This window comes from Monodelphis domestica, chromosome 6 (genome assembly GCF_027887165.1).
Source record: "Monodelphis domestica isolate mMonDom1 chromosome 6, mMonDom1.pri, whole genome shotgun sequence".
Classification (NCBI taxonomy): domain Eukaryota; kingdom Metazoa; phylum Chordata; class Mammalia; order Didelphimorphia; family Didelphidae; genus Monodelphis; species Monodelphis domestica.
The window spans coordinates 278,322,516-278,345,309 of NC_077232.1; the positions used below are offsets into that span (position 1 = coordinate 278,322,516).

The following is a 22,794-nucleotide window of genomic DNA, read 5'->3' on the forward strand; positions in this document are numbered from 1 at the left end:
TCAAAATTCTAGAAGAGATTATTGGAGGGATGGTTGGTGAACATTGAGAACAAAGTTGTGCATAGAGAGAGACAGATTCATCAGTATAGGACATCTATTTTTGGCTAGCTAGGCTAGTCTGACAAATTTTAGCAAAGCATTTGATAAATACTACTCTGGTAAGGAAAATGGAAAGATGTGGACTTGACAGTTAAGTGGATTTAGTTGAATGGCCAGACCTAAAGAACAGTTTATGAATGATTAGATATTAACTTGGAAAGTACTCTATAGTGGAACACCAAATGTCCTTAGGCTTCAGCAGTTACAAATCAATAAAAGACACAGACGGCAAGCATTTTTTAAAAATCAGATCCTCAGATAAACTGGGTAAGAAACAGGATTCAATAAGATCTTGACAGCCTAGCAAGAGGGCAAGAATTTAAGAATTTTTACCCATAGAGCAAACAGAAATAGGATGAATTTTTAAAAGTAAAATTATAATAAAAGTTTTGGATCAATTGGCACACTTGTTCCTTGTATTAGTAATAAGACCGATGGTTTTTAGGAAAAAAAAAACAATTGACTAATCATACCTACCTCAGATTTTTTTTTGTATTACTGATTTTTAGAAACCAAGTTTATCGGCTCTACTACATTTTGTCTTCTTAGATTCAATCCAACATTATTTGAATTCGGACCTTGTCAAACACTGGGCAAATTTGAAAGGCATGACTACCCAAACCATTGATAAAAACATCAATGTGCAAAAGGATGAGTCTAGAACCTAGGGGTTGTAAACCTTAAAATTTCTTAGACTTATAAATGTTGGAAATTTCACCATTGGGAAATTTCATACTTGAAAAATTTCCTATTGAGAGTGGGAACTCTATTGGAATGTGAACCCCATTGGCATGGGAGGTTCCTCCTCCTCCCTTCTTAAGATTACTTTAGGACAGAAACCTTTTGCTGAACAATGGAAAGGGCTTTGACCTATGCTTAAGCATAGAACAGGAATTTCTTTGAGTCATGATTGATTTTAGAATTGATACAATGGAGATACTTGGAATGACAGAACCAGGTCTTGGAAATTGCAATCTCCACCCTACTCAGTCCTAACACGATTTAGGAAGGGCTGCAGCATAGATCAAAATTTAAGTATTCCAATCTCTACCCTACTCAGGGTAACCGGATTTAGGAAGGGCTGTAGCAAAAGATCAAGATTTAATTATTTGAGAATATGACCTTCAACAGACATGTGCAAAGCCACAGACCTCTGGGTGGTCCTGGGTTAAGCTAGAGCCACCATTGGTACAGGGAAAATGATGGACAGTGATTGGTAGATGTGAGAACTGAGGGGAGGGAACTTGGATGGTTTCCTAAAAGAGAGAGGGGTCTGAGGACTGGGGGGTGGTTGGAGAGTTTTGGCTCTGAGTGGTTGGAGAGGTGCTCTGAGAAACTTGCTCTGAAGGAAGCTGGAGGTTGAGGCCCCTGAGACTGTTTCTCCATTTTGGTCACGTGAGTAATAGGGACTGATCTCCTTTCTTTGCCCCAGCTATCTAAGGGCTTGGGCCTTTTGGCCCAGCCTAAACCGAAGGGGTATTTAAGCCCTATTCCCTTCTCTCCCCTTTCTCTCTCCCTCTCTCTCTCTATCTCTAATTCCTTTCTTCCTCCTGTTTGTAATTAAACTCTATAAAAGGTTGACGGCTGACTTGAGTTTTCATTTAGGAATTAGCTGAATTCAATTAGGAATAGCTGAATTCCTTGGAGACCTTAAATTAATATATATCAGTCTTTCAAAGTGATTTCCTTGTCACAGGATTCATCTCCAAAAAGAATAGCAAACCCTTCATGACTGCCCTTGGAAACTGACCATTCAACCAGTTCATCCTAACTTATCTTTTGGCCTACATATCTCCATTTCTTCCACATGAAAATGACCTGTGGATTTTAGAGGGAGAAAAATAATCAGAACAGTCGACATACTTATTACTAGATTATAAAAAAAATGATCCTATTAGCTGTTAAACAGCAGAGGTAAGAAATCCCTCCCTACTGAGTTTTTACTGAGTTACATGCAAATAGTACTGATTTCTGAAGGTCTCACCAATAATACTTCCAATGTGTCATTCTTATTATAGCATCTTTCTTTCAAGGTTTTCAAAGAATTGTGTGTAAGTTTGTACATGCATAGGACCCTAGGCCCAAGCTTCTATCTTCCCCCTTCCCAACCCACTTCCAGGTTGGCCCTGCAGTCAGGGGACCAAAATTTTATAGAGATTTGAGTAGGTAGATGCCTCTATGGGTGCATCATTAAAAATCCAGAAAAGCAACTTCAGTGTCAAATGGTTCAAAATCGATGATATATCTTACTTCAATAGAACCAAGATTAAAGCAATTGGTGGTACAGTAGTTTGAAGCCTGGATCAGAAGTGAGGAAGATCTGACTTCAAATATAACCTCAGACAGATACTACCTGTGTGATCCTAGGCAAGTCACGTAACATCTCTCAGTCTCAGTTTCCTCACTTGGAAAATAGGGATAATAATATCAATTTCCTTCCAGGGATGTTGTGAGGCACAAATGAGATAACACATGTAAGGAGCTATATTAAAATCTTAAAGTGCTATATTAAATCAGCTATTATAATTTAAAATGTACCACCATCTGCCATCTGTTTTTCCTTTGCACACCAACAACCACTGGTTCTTTCCAATAGCTGTGAAGTTGAAGCTTCCCATATATATGTTGTATCTTTTTATAAGAGTTTTTTAACTTTCTTTAAAAACAAAAACAACAATGGCAACAAAACCTCTTGCATTCTGTCTTAGAATCAATATAAAATATTGATTCCAAGCAGTAAAGGATAGGCAACAAGGATTAAGTGCTTTGCCCACAGTCGCACAGCTAGGGAATGTCTGAGGTCAAATTTGAATCCAGGACCTCCCATCTCTAGACCTAGATCTCAATCCACTGAGTCACCTAGCTGCTCCCTTAATTTTCTTTTAAAAGAACATTTAAAAAAACACACACACACAACCCAAACTTTTAGAACTGTTGGAATCTAAATGCAGATCAAAACATACTATTTTTTATTTTATTTTGGGGTTTTGGTTTTATGAGTATTCTCTCACAACAATGACCAATATGGAAAGGTTTTACACGATCACATGTGGACCATTCAGAAGTAATTGCTTATCATATCAGGAAAGCCGAGAATTTGGATCTTATAATTTTAGGAATGTATGTTTAAAATCAAAAGGAAATAATTTTTAAAACTTTTAATTTAAAAAATATGGTTGGGGCAGCTGGGTATCTCAGTGGATTGAGAACCAGCCCTAGAGATGGGAGGTCCTAGGTTCAAATCTGGCCTCAGACACTTCCCAGCTGTGTGACCCTGGGCAAGTCACTTGACCCCCATTGCCTAGCCCTTACCACTCTTCTGCCTTGGAACCAATACACAGTATTGACTCCATGAAGGAAGGTAAGGGTTAAAAAAAAAAATATGGTCTTCCCACTGAATAATTTTTAATTAAAACAAAATTAAGCAAAAAAACCCAAATCACTCAATATATATCTACATAGTTCAGCAAAGCAAATTCCCATGTTATCCATGTACAAACTGCTTCTTTTCTCATCTAAGTTCATTGCCTCTTTGGCAGATAGTAAATGGTACTGTCATTCTTTTGGAATTGTAGTTTATTGTTTCACTGATCAGCATTCTTTCAAAGTTGTTTTCTCTATAATGTCATTGAAAGAACTGTTCTAATTCTGCTCACTTCACTGCATCAGTTCATAAAGTCTTCCTAGTTTTCTCTGAAATTTTAATTCATTTCATCATTTCTGAGGCCACCTACTATTCCATTATACTCATATATCACAATTTGTTTAGCCATTCCCCATTAGGAAGAAAGGCTCTCAGTTTATGAATTGGAACTACCACAAAAGGAGTTGCTATCAATATTTTTGTACTTAAACACTTTCTTTCTTTCTTTGACCTCCTTGTATAAGCCTAGTAGTGGCATAATTGAATGAAAGGGAACTTGCAATGTGGTAACTTTCGGAGGATAGTTCCAAATTGTTTTCCAGAATGGTCAGACCAATTCATAGCTCCAACAGTATTCTAATTAGATTTCCTGCAGCCCTTCATCATGTCATTTTCATCTTTTGTCATCTTTGCCAGTTAGATTGGTTTGTGGTAGAATTTCAAAGCCGCTTTAATTTGCACTTGTCTAATTAGTTAGCTTTTTTTCTATGGTTGTTGGTAGTTTGAATTTCTTCTTTTGAAACTACCTATTCATATCCTTTAGCCATTTATTTATGTATTTGGGAATGGCCTTTAGTTTTACACATTTAAATCAGTTCTTTATATATCCTGAAAATGAGACCTTTATCAGAGAAACTTGTTTCAAAGATTTTTTTTCCCAGTTAAGACTTGGCTTCTAATTTTTAATGCATTAGAACTATTTGTACAAAAACTTTTAAATTTTCTATAATTAAAGCTATCCATTTTATCTTGTGACTTTCTCTATTGTTTCAACACAAACTCTTCTACTCTCAACAGATCCAAAATAAAGATAAACATTGTCCTGATTTATGGTGTGACTTTTTATATTTAAGTCATGTCCCCATTTGAAGCTTATCTTGATAATATGGCATAAGTTGCTGGGTCTAAATCTAATTTCTACCATGTAGCTAGCTATCTAGTATTCTCAGTAATTATCATCAGTCATTTTGTCCAGTTATTGGAGTCTTTGGGCTTATCAAATACAATACTACCATGTTTATTGGCTTCACTATGCCATATACAGAATCTATTACACAAATTAACCTCCCTTTTTTAAACATACTATTTTCATGATTGTACCTTTGTAGTACAGACTGAGAGCTGACATTGATAAAGCTCCTTCCTTATTATCTTTTCATTTATTACCCTTAAGATTCTTGACTTTCTGTTTCCCCAGATAAATTTTTTTTTTCTTCTAGCTCTATAAAATATTCTTTAGGGAACTTGACTGGTATAGCACTGAGTAAGCAAATTATTTTAGGAATTTTAATTTTTATTATATCAGCTCAACCTACCCATGAGCAATTAATGTTTCTCCTATTAGTTAGGTCTGTCTTTATTTCTGTATTTTATAGTCTGCATCAGAGTCCCTGGATGAATTTTGAAAGACATACTACTTAGTATTTTATAGCTTTTATAATTATTTTTCAAGGAATTTATCTTTTGAGTTCTCTTGCTGTATTTTACTGACTATATAAGGAAATGCTGATGATACATAGGATTTAAAGTCTGCATTTTTGCTGAAATTAGGGCAATCAATTTTAATTAACTCTCTAAATACATTTGCAAAAAAAGGATAATTTTGTGTTCTCTTTTCCTATGCTTATTCCTTAGATTTCTTTTTCTTACCTAATTGTTACAGCTAGCATTTCTAGTGCTAAAATAGTCGTGGAGAAAATGAGAATCCTTGCTTTATCCAGGATCTAAATAGAAAGGTAACTAACTTTTCTCTGTTACAAGTAATGATTGTTCTTAGTTTTAATACTATTTATTAAGAAAACGTTTATTTCTATGATTTTGAGAGTTTTTAATCAAAGGCACCCTTTTTAATCCCCATTTATGGTAAGAGTATAGTCTTCATATCCAAACCAAGGAAAGACAAAGCAAAGAAGGAAAACTAGAGACCAATAATGAACACTGATGTGACATTTTAAAATATTATCTAGTAGGCCACAACATTATCATAATGATTATATGCCATGACTAGGTTTATACCAGAAATGTAGGATTGGTTCAACATAAAGACCATAAATATAATAAATCATGTTATTAATATAAGTAATGAAAACTATGTCATCAAAAGATTTTGAAAACTTAATATTCCTTTTTATTAAAAACTCTAGAAACCTGGAATGACTTCCAGGAATTGATGCAGAGTGAAAGGAGCAGAACCAGGAGAACACTGTACATAGACTGACACACACTGGTAAAATCAAATGTAATGGACTTCTCCATTAGTGACAATGCAGTGATCCTGAACAACTTGGAGGGATCTATGTGAAAGAACACTATCCACATTCAGAGGAAAAACTATGAGAGTAGAAACACCAAAGAAAAACAACTGCTTGATTACATGGGTCAAAGGGGATATGATTGGGGATATAGACTCTAAATGAACATCCTAGTCCAAACATCAACAACATGGAAATAGGTTCTGATCAAAATCACATGTAATACCCAGTGGAATTGAGTGTTGGCTATGGGAAGGGTGGGGAGAGGGGAGGGAGGGAAAGAATATGATTCTTGTAACCAAGGAATAATGTTCTAAATTGATTTAAAAAAAAAAGTCAAACACACACACACACACACACAACTCTCTAGAAACCATAGAAATAAATTGGATTTCTCCCACTTCCTTAACATAGTTTTTAAACTTTTTTTAAATCACGGACCCCTTTGACAGACTGGTGAAGCTCATGCATTCTACCTAAAAATGTTTTTAAATTCAGAAAAACATACAATTACACAGGAAAATAATTAAATTGAAATGGTTATAATTTTTTTAAATTTCAAAGATTCTAGATAAAGAATCCCTGCCTAATTAACATGTAACTTCTTAAGAACAAAGGCAGTCAGTTTTTCATTTGTACTATCCCTTCCATGAAGAAAAGTGTTGATCTGAAAACTTTTACATAAGAGATAAATACCACCTTATGTTTCTAATATTGCCAGGCAAAACTACAAGAACTTCCACACAATTAAAACTAGATCTAAATAATTGGAAAAAATATTAATTGCTCATCAGTAGGGTGAGCTAACATAATAAAAATGATAATCCTACCTAAACTAATTTATTTATTTGGTGCCATACCCATCAAACTACCAAAAAACTTTTTTACAGAATTAGAAAAAACAATAACAAAGTTTATTTGGAAGAACAAAAGATCAAGAATATAAAAAATAGCATGGAATTCACTGCCTACAAAACCCTGTTGCCCCAAGAATTTCCCTCAACTGTTTCTTAGTGGAGGGTAAACTCAATTTTTTAATACCTTCAATGGACTTAGGGGAAATGAAGCTCACAACAGTAGTTAAAATAAACTCTAAATATTTTACTTTGAGGAGATACCACTGAACCTTTGTCTTTGAGACCTTGTAGTCTCTCTTATGCAGCTCTAAAAGGAGATGTTTGCTAACTTCCTGGTACACTGTGGCACTTGGTGAGGCCAAGAACAAATCATCGATGTACTGAATTAAACGGCTATTCTTTAATATTATCTTTATCTTGGCTCAAAATTTGTGAGAACAACGTAGGGCTATCCATGAACCCTTATGGCAGCCAACATCAGGTCCACTAAGAATCTTTCCAGGTAAAGGCAAATATATTCCTGGATTCTCATGAACTGGTATTGAGAAAAATGCTGAGTACAAGTCTACTACAGTAAAGTATGTGGCTGTGCTAGGAATAGAGGAGATACTTTGGTTTGGGTTTCGAACCACAGGATGTCGCTTTATCAAATGATTATTCACAGCCCTTAAATCTTGTACAAATCTATAGACCGTTTTCACATAAGGGCCTAATTTTGTTTTGTTTTATTTTATTTTTTTGCAGGTAGGATGGGTGTACTATATTCAAGTTTGCATGGAATTATTATTCCTTGCTCAATTAATGAATCTATCACTGGGGTAATTCCTTCAATTGTATCTTTTGATAGAGGATACTGTGGGATGGAAGGACATGGGCCAGCTTTTGTCTTAATTTGAACAGGAACAGATGACTTAAGTAGGCCACTATCAGAAGATCATGTGGTCCAGAGAAACTCAGGTATATCACCTGGGATTTCAAAAGCTCCTTCATCTCCTGATTGTCTGAAAAAAATACAGGGAACAAATTTAAGGATTGCTCAGGAAATTCTACTGACATAGAGCCATCTGGAGGGCATGTGGCTCTAAGCTTGGATAAAAGATTTCTCCCTAGCAAATTTATTGGGGAGTTAGACATTAGAAGGAAAGAATGTTCTATTGATAAGGGTCCTATAGACACCATTAGAGGCAAAAGTTTTGGGGCCCTGAAACCCCAATTACATTTAGTGAGTAAATGGAATCACAATCAGAATCAAGTATACTCATTAATACTGATTTGGAGGTTCTAGTGTCCAAGAGGCAATCATAATATAGATTTCCAACTTTCAGGGTTACATGAGATTCATTATTATGGGGGGGGGGGGGAGCAAATAGGGATAACTGGCATTAAAACATCAGGGTCTGGGAAACCAAAGGTTTTACTCTTTGATTCTAGTGCCCTTGCCCACCCCTCCACCTTCATAAAGATCTTTGGGTATTCCCCTGGGATCCCCCACAATGAGGGGCATTTTTACCCTGATTACAGAGTGGATGAGCCTCACTTTGGATATATTGTTGTTGGGTATTTTGGTGTGAGTTATCATTTGCCACATTTGGATTATTATTTCTATAATTGTTATTATTTCTAATTGCTTGATTCCATTTCTTACAGTTCATCATTATGAGACCCCTTTTTGCACAGAATGACATGTAAATGATTGATTTTTGGATTCCTGCAAAGAGTCAATGGCCACTGCTTGACTTGCTTTCTCTTTTTAAAATCTTTCAGCTAAAGCTTTTATTTCTTTCCTTAATGTCTCTACTAATACATTGGCCTCATGATTTTTCTGTTCATGGCCTTTAGATTCATAAGTTGTGTAATTTAAGCAGGCTGGCTTTCTGTTGTTCATTCTTGAGGAGAAATAAAGTGGGGAATATCCAATGAAAATAAAGACTCCCAGGAACAGAAGTAAACAGAGAAGAAAAAAAAGAATATAAAGAGAAATAATGAAAAAATATGCAGACTAAGGTAGCCTAGCAGGACCAGATCTTAAACTGTACTATAAAGCAGTGATCATCAAAACCATATGGTACTGGCTAAGAGACAGAAGGGAGGATCAGTGGAATAGACTTAGGGTAAGTGACCTCAGTAAGATGGCCTAAGATAAACCCAAAGATCCCAGCTTATGGAACAAAAATCCACTATTTGATAATAACTGCTGGGAAAATTGGAAGACAGTATGGGAGAAATTAGATTTAGATCAACATCTCACACCTTACACCAAGATAAACTCAGAATGGGTGAATGACTTGAACATAAAGAAGGAAACAATAAGTAAATTAGGTGAACACAGAATAGTATACTTGTCAGATCTTTGGGAAAGGAAATATTTTAAGACCAAGCAAGAGTAACAAAAAATTTCAAAATGCAAAATAAATAATTTTATTACATTAAATTAAAAGGTTTTGTACAAACAAAACCAACGCAATAAAAATTAGAAGGGAAGCAACAAATTGGGAAACAATCTTTATAACAAAAACCTCTGACAGGTCTAATCACTCAAATTTATAAAGAACTAAATAAGTTGTACAAAAAAAATCAAGCCATTCCCCAGTTGATAAATGGGCAAGGGACATGAATAGGCAATTTTCAGATAAAGAAATAAAAACTATTAATAAGCACATGAGAACATTTTCTAAATCTCTTATAATCAGAGAAATGCAAATCAAAACAACTCTGAGGTATCACCTCACACCTAGCAGATTGGCTGACATGACAGCAACGAAAGTAATGAATGCTGGAGGGGATGTGGCAAAATTGGGACATTAATGCATTGCTGGTAGTCCAACCATTCTGGAGGGCAATTTGGAACTATTCCCAAAGGGCACTAAAAGACTGCCCTTTGATCCAGTCATAGCACTGCTGGGTTTGTACCCCAAAGAGATAATAAGGAAAAAGATATATAAGAATATTCAAAGCTGCTCTCTTTGTGGTGGCAAAAAAAAAAAGGAAAAATGGAAAAATGAGGGGATGCCCTTTGATTGGGGAATGGCTGAACAAATTGTGGTATATGTTGGTGATGGAATACTATTGTGCTAAAAGGAATAATAAAGTGGAGGAATTCCATGGAGACTGGAACAACCTCCAGGAAGTGATGCAGAGTGAAAGGAGCAGAACCAGGAGAACACTATACATAGACTGACACACTGTGGTAAAATCAAATGTAATGGACTTCTCTACTAGTAGCAATGCAATGATCTAGAACTATTCAGAGGGACATATGAGAAAGAACACTATCCACATCCAGAGTTAGAACCGTAGGAAAAGAAACACAAGAAAAACAACTGCTTGATCACATGGGTCGGTGGGGCTATGACTGGGAAAGTAGACTCTAAAAGATCACTCTAGTGCAAATATTAATAAGGAAATGGGTCTTGATCAATGGCACATTGTAAACCCAGTGGAATTTCGTGTCAAATACGGGAGGGGGGGTAGGGGAAGGGAAGGGAAGTAACATGAGTCTTGTAACCATGGAAAATTATTCTAAATCATCTAATTAAATAAAATTTTAAAAAACTTTTATTTTATATTTTTAGTTAACAAAAGTTCTGGAAAAATGCTGTAGGATAATGAAGATAACAAGACAATCAAGTCTGAGTTAATAGTAAGCCATTAAAATAAATATCATGTCAATCGGTACATCTGCTTTCAAGACTTCAAGGTGGTTTCAAATTTCTATTTATTAGACTCTATCCAGAGCAGTAAAAGGGGATGATGCCACAGATAATTCAAGAATCATTTCTATTTTGCTCTGAAATGTTATTTATGCCTCCATTTCAACAGAGTTCAACAGAGCTGTGTTCATTGTACTAGGAAATCACAACACTTCAAATAAAATAATGAAACCACATTATGAAAGCCAACAAAATACTTGAAAAATTGTGTTTTTTAAAAAACCCTTTACTTTCTATCTTAGAATCCAGGCAGAGGAACAGTAAGGGCTAGGCAATTTGGGTTAAGTGACTTGCCCAGCGTCACAGAGCTAGGCAATGTCTGAAGCCACATCTGAACTCAGGTCCTCCTGTCTCTAGGCCTGGCTTTCAATCCACTAAACACTTAGCTGCCCCATTCAGCTACTTTTTATGTACTAAATTTGTAAAACCTTTTCTTAGAGACACTATCTTCAGTAATGAAAATTTCTTGAGTCTTTCTAATGAAGCATCACCATTCCTGCTTCTTAGGCAGCAAGGTAATAAGACAGGACAAGACATACATTTTCACACAACTTCAGTGTGCTGATTTGTTTTGTTTGACTATATGATTCCTATTACCCCCTTTTTTAAAGCAAGAGAAAACCTCTTTGGAGAGTGAAAGAGGCCAGTAGTGACTGTGAAGGAAATGAGCATCAGTGAAACACTTTAAAAAACATATACAAAATGCAACCAAAATTAGAAGGGAAGCAACATATTGGGAAAAATCTTCATAACAAAAACCTCTGAAAAAGGTCTAATTACTCAAATTTATAAAGAGCTGAATCAATTGTACAAAAAAACAAGACATTCTACAATTGATAAATGGGCAAGGGACATGAAAAGGCAATTTTCAGTTAATGAAATCAAAACTATTAATAAGCACATGAAAAAGTGTTCTAAATCTCTTATAATCAGAGAAATGCAAATCAAAACAACCCTGAGGTATCACCTCACACCTAGCAGATTGGCTAACATGACAGCAAGGAAAGTAATGAATGCTGGAGGGGATGTGGCAAAATTGGGACATTAATGCATTGCTGGTAGAGTTGTGAACTGATCCAACCATTCTGGAGGGCAATTTGGAACTATTCCCAAAGGGCACTAAAAGACTGTCTGCCCTTTGATCCAGCCATAGCACTGCTGGGTTTATACCCCAAAGAGATAATAAGGAAAAAGACTTGTACAAGAATATTCATTGTGATGGCAAAAAATTGGAAAATGCGGGATGCCCTTCAATTGGGGAATGGCTGAACAAATTGTGGTACATGTTGGTATTGGAATACCATTGTGCTCAAAGGAACAATAAGCTGGAGATATTCCATGTGAACTGGAATGACTTCCAGGAATTGATGCAGAGTGAGAGGAGCAGAACCAGGAGAACATTGTACACCGAAACTGATACACTGTGGTACAATTGAATGTAATGGACTTCTCCATTAGTGACAATGCAGTGATCCTGAACAACTTAGAGGAATCTTCAAGAAAAAACATTATCCACATTCAGAGGAAACACTGTGGGAGTAGAAACACAGAAGAAAAACAACTGCTTGAATACATGGGTCCAGGGGATATGGCTGGGGATGTAGACTCTAAATGAACATCCTAATGCAAACACCAACAACATGGAAATAGGTTCTGATCAAGGACACATGTAATACCCAATGAAATTGCATGTTAGCTGCGGGAAGGGGAGGGGGAGAGGAGGGAGGGAAATAATGTGATTTTTGTAACCAAGGAATAATGTTCTAAATTGACTAAATAAATTTTTTTAAAAAAGAAAAAAAGAAAGAAAATAAAGACTTCAAGGGAAGGATAACTAGCAAAAAAATAAAAATAAATTAAAAATAAAAAACATATACAAGAGAGCAGAGAAGCTCAGAAAGGGACATAGAAAAGCAAGGCCATTTTCTTCCTATCTTAAATTTAATATAAACTATTACAACCTAACTACGGAAAAGAAGCCATTTCATATATAACCCTTGTTTTGATCTTTGTATATTGAAATAATTCATTTTTGTTGATATTTGTCAAATTTCTTAATGAAATTTATTTTAAAAGAAAGTTAGTGGGGCAGCTGGGTAGCTCAGTGGATTGAGAGTCAGGCCTAGAGAGGGGAGGTCCTAGGTTCAAATCTGGACTCAGACACTTCCCAGCTGTGTGATCTGGGGCAAGTCACTTAACTCCCATTGCCTAGCCCTTACTTCTCTTCTGCCTTGGAGCCAATACACAGTATTGACTCCAAGATAGAAGGAAAGAGTTAAAAAGAAAGAAAGCTAGTCTTTTATTGAAAAAATGGATAGGGGGAGGGGACAGCTAGAAGGCTCAGCAATTGAGAGCCAAGCCCAGAGATGCTATGTCTTGGTTTCAAATCTGGATTCAGACACTTCTAGCTATGTAACCTTGAGCAAGTAACTTTCTAACCCTTACCACTTAGCATCAATTCTAAGACAGCACGTAAGTTTTTTGAAATAAAGGAGGGAAATAATGAAGAATGGATATGAAAATATTTAGCATTCAATTTTTCTAGAAAAGAGTTTAATGGTTGTGCATCATGTTGAAGATGGCAAACTTAATTTCATTTAAAAACAGGATATCCATTCAGAGTTTTAGATTGCCACTCATTTGGTTATTTGGATTTAATTCTATAATTCTACATTCTAACCATACCTTATTCCATACATACATAACTATATATCTTCCTTCTTAGATTATTGCCAATTTACTCTCTTTTTTTTTTTTTAACTCTTATTTTATGCCTTGGAACCAATACAATGTATTGGTACCAAGGTGGAAGAGTGGTAAGGGCTAGGCAAGGGGGGTTAAGTGACTTGCTCAGGGTCACATAGCCAAAAAGCGTCTGTGATCAGATTTTAACCTAGGGCCTCCTATCTCTAGGGGCTCTCAATCTGAGCTACCCAGCTGCCCCCCAATTTACTCTACTGTTTGTACAGGTTTTTGCTTCTCTCCCATTAAACTGTGAGCTCTTTGAGAGTAGGGAATGTTTTTGACTCTTTATATCACCTACCTATAACATAGGATCTAGAACATTAAATTAGCCCTTAATAGATGTTGATTAACCTACTACAATAATTTAAAGCATTCTTTTACAAAAATTAATTTTTCATATCGCTACTAATAAGAGAACAATGATGGCAAACATATGGCACGTGTGCCAAAAAGGGCATAGAGAGTCATTTCTGTGGACATGTCTGCAGTCCCCAGCCAGAGTTCATTACTAGAAAGCCAAAGGGATTCAGGGAGAAGCTGTTCCCCTCCCCCTCTCCACACACCTGAGGACATTTCTCACATCACCCACCCCTCTGCTCAGCAGCCCAATGGGAACACTTCCTCCCTCACCTGTCTGGGGTAAGGGGTAGAATCTGACTCTCTGTCTCTAAAAGGTCTGCCATCACTGGGATAGAGCATGATCAGAATGGAATAAACAAATTCTAATTAAAAATCTCTCCATTTATAGAATAACCTAAAACGAGCCCTATCATAGAATATATACTTATACTGATAATAGTCATTATCTTATGAGCCTTCAGGTCTGACTTTTATTTGGTCAGAACCTTAATTTCTTTGGAAATAATGAACTTCAGGTAAGGAAGCTTCCTCTATTCTAACAAGGGAGCTCCTTCTACCCTACAATTTAGAGCCTGAAGAGAGTTGCCTGGAGCACTAAGAGGTTAAGGAACTTAACCAATATTATCTAGATACTATGTGTCAGAGGCAGGATTTGAATTAAGGTTAGTTTTTTCCCCCTCCTTAATCCAAAGCTAACTTTCTATCTACAAAACCAAGTCTTTTTTTTTTTGGTAGCATCACTGTCTCAGACTCCAATAATCCTGAACCTCAACAATCTATCTCATTTGACACTTCATTTTCATTTATCTTTTTCTATCACCTGCAAATAACAGTTGGGGCTTAATATCTGTTGAATTCAACTGAAGAGATGAGGCATTGAGTTACATTCTCCTCATGTTTTCTGTTTTCTTCCTGCCTTGCTACAAATGTGGCAGCCAAGGATGAAATGGCACAAATTATCCCATCTGAAGAAGCCCAAACTTCAAAAACAATGGGTGGCAAGAATAATCACTGGAGTTTACACATTTGCAGTTTCTATACCATTAAGATTATGTGCCCCAAAACAGAAAACTAAAGGTATGCCTATTTAAACAAATTTTCAACTATGAAAGAATTGTGCCATCAGAAATGACAAAATGCATATTTTCACAGGAAACTAAACCTAGGAAGACCTCTATGATCTGATGAAAAACAGTCAATAAGCTGTAAGTGCCTACTATGTTCTAGGCATTGTACAAAGAGTGAGAATACAGAGAAGCTCACATTTTAACCGGAGAATACCCTAAAAACTATAAATAGGCTATCTACAAGATAGACAGGAAATAACCAGCAAAGGAAAGTTATTAGAAGATCTGGAAAGTCTTCAGGTTGAAAGTGATATTTTACCTGGGATTTGAAAGAAGCCAGGAGGCAGAGGTGAGGAAGGAAGCATTTCAGGCACAAGGGCCATTCATTGAAAACTTCCAGTCAGGAGATACAAGCTGCTAGGTGACCTTGTGGATATAGTGCTGGTCCTGGAGTCAGGAAGACTGAAGTTCAAATCTAGCTATAGACACGGATTAGCATGGTGACCCAGGGCAAAGACCTCTGTCTGCTTCAGCTTCCCCATCTGTAAAATGAGGATAATACTAGCACCTATCTCCCATAATTGTTGGATCAAATGAGATAATATTTGCAAAGCACTGAACACAGTGCCTAAAACATGGCTTGCTCCCTTCTCCTTTTGAAGACTGGAAAGGTGTGGGAGTGGGAGGAGGGGTATAAGGGCAGGTAAAGACCTTCAGCTTTAAAGGCTAAACAGATTTTATATTTGATCTTGGATGGCTGCAAGCCATTGGAGTTACCTGAATGACATGGTTGGATTTGTACTTTAGGAAAATCACTTTGGCAGCTGAATAGAAGAGGGACTAAAGTGGTGAAAGAACTGAGGCTGGAAGACCCACTAGCAACTATTGTGTTATTCCAGGGGTGAGGTGATAAAGGCCTGCACCAGGATGGCTATCAGTTTCAGAGGAGACATGAGGGCTGCTGGGCAGATTTTGCAAAGGTGAAATTGACAAGACTTGGCAACAGATTGGATAAGAGGGAAGAGAAGGTGACCCTAGTTTGTGAGCCGGGGGGACTGGGAGGAGAGGAGGGGGCCTCAGAGTAATGGGAGGAGAGGGGCTTCCGAAGATAACAAGTTCACTTTTGGTCATTTTGAGTTGAAAATATTTAGAACATTCCATCTAGAAAATAGCTAGAACTAGAGATGTCTGACAGGCAGTTGAAGATTCAAGACTAGAAGTCAGCAGATAGTTTAGGCTTGATAAGTAGATTTGATAATCATCCTAGAGATAACTGTATCCCTGGGAGTTGAAGAGTTCACCAGTAAAATAAAAGGTAGAAGAGAGTCTAGGACAGAGCCCTTGTGACCTCAATGAAGATTCAGTAAAGAAATCCAAGTAGTCAGAGAGGCAAAATGAAGTGGCAAAACTAATTTACATAATGGCATTACAGAGAGAAAAAAAATATTTCAGACTTTAGAACTGATTAGTACAAACACAAACTACAATTTCAGAAGTCTGAAGATGAATCATGCAAACCAGAAGTGATGGGTTTAAAATTGAGAATAAGCATATTCTTAGACATTGGCAACGTGAAAATTTGTTTTATTGGACTATGTGTACTTGCTGTGAGGGTTTTTTTGTACTTTTGTCAGTGAAGGGAGTTGCCTGGGTGAGATAATAAAAGCTCATAAAAATCAATAAATTGAAAAAAATAAATTGCATGTTCAGGTGCCTGTGTATATAATATATGCACACAAATTTGGATATAGTTTTAAAAATAAGTTTTATAACATATTATGCATACACATAAATAGGACATTTAGTATAAAATAAAAAATTTTTTGACATAATCTACAATTTCCAGCCTAACTTTTCTGATCAATGCATCCAAGTTTATTTAGTTTAGGAGTAGCACCATGACATAAAATTTATCCTTGGAAATCACATTTAAAAATCAAGGTCCTTGAAAAGAGAAGCAAATTCTACATCAGAGATTCAGCTTCCTGTACAATCCTCTCCTTCTGCAGCTGATGTTCTATACCAAGTCCTCATCATATTACTGGTAGCTATATCACAATCTTTATAACTAAGGAAGAGCTGCAATAAAATAAGTGGGATTTAACTCTTAAGTGGTCAATGGTAATTTAACTTTGAACTTCTTTATTCCTCTTCTCATGGACTGAGACATTGGATATAAACAAAAGTCAAATAGCATGGACCAGCAAAGATGGGTTGCTATCAACAATACTGTAAAAGAATATCCACATCATTGAACTGACAGATCTATTGGAACACACTCTTTTCAACCAAGTAGAATCATTGACTAAACTCTGTATAAGTCTAGAGTTGTAAACGAATCCCTGGTAAAAGAGAGCAGTAGAGTAACTCTCGGGGACTAATACAAATTAGTGTTCAAAAATCTGATTCACCTATAGCTTTTCAGAACTATACTCAAAAGTGTAAAGTGAGGCACACTTGTAAAGGACCCTAGGGCCACGACCTGGAGAAGAGTGAATTTTACAGATTTTTTAGGTAATATATATTATAAAAGACTAGACCTGGCTAAGTTCCCCATACCTAACAATGACCTGCCAAGATAGAATAGAAGCTAAGGTTCCTATTCATCTTGATCCCCTAGGCAGAGCCCCTGGGACCAGCAGATCCCAAGAGCAGAGGGCACAGGAGTAGCAGGGCCAGTGAAACGCCCCGCTACGCCTCCAGTGTGTCCATAGCCCGAGCACTTAAGAAAGGTCACCAGCCCAAAACCCGACTTCAAGAAGTACCGTCACTACGCCGTGGCCCCCCCAACCCCACCCCCCGCCGCGCACTTGACGTCCCGCTCCCTAGCCAACAACAACGACAACGACGACGACGACGACGACAACCCACAAAGAGACTTGCAGAGCTCGAAAGTCGAGGCTGCCAGAGCGGCCCGGGCCGCAGGACGCGGACAGCGGGCCCCTAGCCAGCCCGCCAGCTCGCCTGCACGGCGCGGAGCTGGCCGCAGCTCGGGGCCTCCAGCCCGGTCCCTTCCGCTCCGCTCCCCTCCCCCTCCGCGCTAGCCCGGCAGCGGCACCGCCTCGTCCTCACCTCCGGGCAGCTCGGGCCGCGGGATCTCCGGTGGCCCGGGCCAGCAGCTCGCGGAGCGGCCCGGCTCCTCCTCCGCTGTCGCCGCCGCCGCCGCCGGGATGTCAGGGGCCGGGATTGGATTTCGAAAGATCCGCCATTTTCACATCGTCATCAGAGGCGCGGCGGCGCGACGGCGCGACGGCAGCACGGCACGGCACGGCGCGGGCCCGCAGCGGCTCTGCGGCCTCCCCCTCCTCCGCCCCTTCTCCCCGCCGCGCGCGCGCTTCCCCGCCTTACCCAGGACACGCCCCCCTGCCTAGCCACGCCTTTGCGCTGCGCCAACCTTCAAACGCACCGCGGGGCTTGCCCACCAGCGCCGACTTCGGAGCTCCTGGCTTTTGTTATGGAATCAGGAAAGACGGAAGGCTGGGAGGGATCTCCCCGCCCATAACTTCATCTTGTCCCAGAGGAAAAGCCGACCACAGCTTTGGCCTTTTTTTTTTTACTAGTTTAGATCGGCACCCCTTAAATGTCGAGATTTCCTACGTCCCCTTAGAAGACGGCCTTCCTCATCCCTGGCCTTCCGTGGGAGAGGTGGGGAGATCCATGCACATCTTTGCCAAAAGCTTGTTCTAACAGTTTATCCCAAAGTCCGATCTTTAAAAGGCACATTTAACGCCCTAAGTTTCCGGTCCATTTCCTTTTACTTGCTTATTCCTGCCCCTACAAACTATATCCAGCTGTTTCAATACTCGATGTGTTGTACACCTTTTAGGACCTCAAAAAAAAAAATAGTAAACCTAGTTGCCATCTGATTCAGTAGCTGAAATGTAGCTGTTAACATTGTTAATTTAAAAAAAAAGGAAGTCGGCCCTTATCTGAAATTTACCAAAATTTCCATAGTAACAACTTAAAATATAAATTTGCAACCGCTACAGTAATGTAAACAAAATCTTCAGCTTATGTCAGCTGCGCATAATTAGCATCGATTACTGAAATTGGTCCTAAGATAGTCTAAAATACAAAGAAACATTCTTTGGGCTTTAGCCTAGATAAGGCAATAAATTGTGATAAAAGTGACTGCTATGAGCTATGCACAGCAAAAGGCAGAGGCAAAACAGTCTCAGCCTTCAAGGAGCTCCCAGTCTTACCAGGGGAGACTACATGAAAACAACTATGTTCAAAACAAAATCTATACGGGATGAATTGGAAATGATCAAAAGAGATTATTACATAAGCTTCAAAGTTTATGAAATACAACCTAAAAAAAATGATGTTGAATTACAACATTCAGTAGAAGTGTTTTTGGATTATTAAGAGTCTGGCATATGGCAGATGCTTTATGAGTAAAATACATTTACAAAATGTTTTAATTATATATTTAATAAAATACATGTATACATAGCTGTGCATATATGGATATACATACACATAGGCGTACATATGAATATATATAGTCCTATGTGTGTATATGTATATAAAATTGTTAAAACCTTAGCACAATGCCTGGCACATAGCCAAGGACTATATAAATGTTAGCTATTTTATATGTTTGTGTTTACAGATTGTAAGGCATTTATCACAATGCCTGGTACATAATAAGCACTGTATAAGTTGGTTATATACATATACAGAAGTGGGCGTATAAATTGTAAAGCATTCAGCACAGTGTCTGGCAAAATAAGCGCCATTATAAATTTTAGCTAGTAGCATAATTATTACTAATATAAGAAGGTTCCAAAGTTAGCCATTCCCCACCGACACCTTCCGAATTCCGGATAGTCGGGGGTCGGGAAGCAGGGAGGAACAGGGAAGGGCTGTCAGAAGCCGTGTCATTCCCTTTTTTTCCGGTGCACTACCTCAACAGGTAAAGTACAAATCACGGTTTAGGGCTGGGAACAGCGCTCCTTGAATGCCGGTGAGGTTATCTAGGATCCTCAGCAGGGACCCCAATCCAGTGCTCGCTGCTAGGCTCGCGCCCAGTGGGGAGTGTTGCTTTCCCAAACTTTACTTGAAGCTGTCATTTCTCGGCTCCCGTGGCTCAGATAGGGGAGAGGGGAGGGGAATGAGCCTACCGGCCCCGGGCGGGGGAGGGGAGACGCCGCACACAAAGGGACCCGAGTATGGGGCGAGTATCTGGGCCTCCTCCCTCCCGTGGGCGCAGCGCAGCTCCGCTCCGCTTCGCTGCCCTGCCCAGCCTTGCCCGGCCCAGCGCGACCGCGCAAACGCGCTGGAGGCAGCCTCCACTGACAGCTCACCTTCCCCGCCTATTCGCGCGGAACCGCCCCTCACTCCCACCCTAAACAGCCTCGGGGTCTCCCCCTCCATAATTCCCCCATCTTCTTAGCCTCCCCTCCCTCCCACTAGGGACTGACACTCACCCCCCCCACCACAGCTGGCGGCCCTGCCGCCTCCTTCTCGCCCCGCGTTCCCTCAGTTCCCGGCAGCCGTGGCGGCGGCAGCGGCGGCGCCTGTGAAACACAGACCCGGGTTTGTTCAAAATCACGCGCCCAGCGCCATTCTACCGCCGCATCCCATAATAGGCTGAGCCCTACGCCCATTCGGCCCCCCCCGCCTTCCTTCGCCGTCGTCGTCGTTTACCACCCCCTCAACAACCCAGCCGCAACGCCGTCACTGCGGTGGACGTGGGGTCACCACGTGATGAGGAGCGTGCGCTCCCTTGCGAGCTTTCAGATGGGAGATTCCATGTGGGTGAGAGAAAAGGAGGGGAATATACCAGATGGAAGAGACCATTCTTGCTCCCCCTTCCCCTTTTAAGGAAGGCTTCCCTGGCTATGTCCCACTTGACAGCTCAGCAATTGACATAAGGAAGGTGGAGAAGGATGATTAATAGTAATAAACGCGACAAAGCATTGTGTTCTAGGCGCCAAATTGCTTGCAGTGGAGGAAAAAGAGTCCACCTTCCAGGAACCCCAAACAGATCTGGAATTGTAGAAAGGATCACAGCTAGAATGTCAAGCTAATCCAACCCTATTCGTTTCATTAATGTTAACACTAAAATTTCTAAAGCGCTTTACATCTATCACTTTACATCTATCACTTCACATATATCTTTCTTTTTTAAATTTTTAAATTTTTTGAATTTATTTAGTCAATTTAGACCATTATATTCCTTGGTTACAAAAAATCACATTATTTCCCTCCCTCCTCTCCCCCTCCCCTTCCCGCAGCTAACATGCAATTTCATTGGGTAGTACATGTACTACATTGGGTTGATCAGAACCTATTTCCATGTTGTTGGTGTTTGCATTAGGATGTTCATTTAGAGACTACATCCCCAGCCATATCCCCTGGACCCATGGATTCAAGTAGTTGTTTTTCTTCTGTGTTTCTACTCCCACAGTTTTTCCCCTGAATGTGAATAATTTTTTTTTCTCAAAGATTCCTCTAAGTTGTTGAGGATGACTGCATTGCCACTAATGGAGAAGTCCATTACATTTGATTGTACCACAGTGTATCAGTTTCGGTGTACAATGTTCTCCTGGTTCTGCTCCTTTCACTCTGCATCAATTCCTGGAGGTCATTCCAGTTCCCATGGAATTCCTCCACTTTATTATTCCTTTGAGTACAATGGTATTCCAATACCAACATGTACCACAATTTGTTCAGCCATTTCCCAATCGAAGGGCATCCCCGCATTTTCCAATTTTTTGCCATCACAAAGAGTGCAGCTATGAATATTTTTGTACAAGTCTTTTTCCTTATTGTCTCTTTGGGGTACAAACCCAGCAGTGCTATGGCTGGATCAAAGGGCAGCCAGTCTGAAAAGATCCAACCAGAATGGTTGGATCAATTCACAACTCCACCAGCAATGCATTAATGTCCCAACTTTGCCACATCCTCTCCAGCATTCATTACTTTCCTTGTTAGCCAATCTGTTAGGTGTGAGGTGATACCTCAGAGTTGTTTTGATTTGCATCTCTCTGATTATCAGAGATTTAGAACACTTTTTCATGTGCTTTTAATAGTTTTGATTTCTTTAACTGAAAATTGCCTATTCATGTCCCTTGCCCATTTATCATTTGGAGAATGGCTTGATTTTTTGTACAATTAATTTAGCTCTTTATACATTTGAATAATTAGACCTTTCTCAGAGGTTTTTGTTATGAAGATTGTTTCCCAATATGTTGCTTCCCTTCTAATTTTGGTTGCATTCGTTTTGTTTGTACAAAACCTTTTTAATTTGATGTAATCCAAATTATTGATATTACATTTTGTGATTTTTTTCTACCTCTTGCTTGGTTTTAAAGTCTTTCCTTTCCCAGGGATCCGACATGTATACTATTTGCTGTTCACCTAATTTGCTTATAGTTTCTTTCTTTATATTCAAGTCTTCACCCATTCTGAGTTTATCTTGGTGTAGAGTGTGACATGTTGATCCAAACCTAATCTCTCCCATTCTGTCTTCCAATTTTCCCAACAGTTTTTATCAAATAGTGGGTTTTGGTCCCAAAAGCTGGGATCTTTGGGTTTGCCATAGGCTGTCTTGCTGAGGTCACTTACCCCAAGTCTGTTCCACTGATCCTCCTTTCTGTCTCTTAGCCAGTACCAAACTGTTTTGATGACCACTGCTTTATAGTATAGTTTAAGATCTGGGACTACAAGGCCTCCTTCCTTTGTATTTTTTTTCAGGATTTCCCTGGATATTGTTGACCTTTTGTTTTCCAAATGAACCTTGTAATGGTTTTTTCTAATTCAGTAAAAAAGCTTTTTGGTAGTTCAATGGGTATTGTGAATGCCAAAACTATAATGATAATTTTAGTGTTTTGACTTAAATTCTAAATAAGTGGTCACCATGGGAAATTCCCAAATATGAAAATACCCACGTCAGCTAGGGATTTATGGAGATTTTAATTAATAAAGAGAGAAAGAATTTAAGGGAAAGAGGGAGAATTAATTAATACTGCCCTGGCTCAGACTGAGCAAAATAGTATTAAAAGGCATAGGCCAAATGGCCTAGGCCTGAGCCTAAGGGAGAGCAAGTCAGTC

The 22,794-nt window shown here is 38.9% G+C and overlaps 1 protein-coding gene across 2 annotated transcripts in view; it reads right to left on the reverse strand.

Annotated features, from left to right (window-relative positions):
- Positions 1-18,050, reverse strand: part of LIN54 (lin-54 DREAM MuvB core complex component) — an 81,991-nt gene extending 63,941 nt beyond the window's left edge. The window contains exon 1 of one of the 2 annotated variants that reach the window (XM_007495765.3): positions 17,806-18,050. The gene's annotated coding sequence lies outside the window, so the exon portion shown is untranslated. The remainder of the gene's footprint in view (positions 1-17,805) is intronic. The other variant, XM_001376943.4, reaches the window with a different exon arrangement.
- Between the last annotated feature and the right edge of the window lie 4,744 nt (positions 18,051-22,794).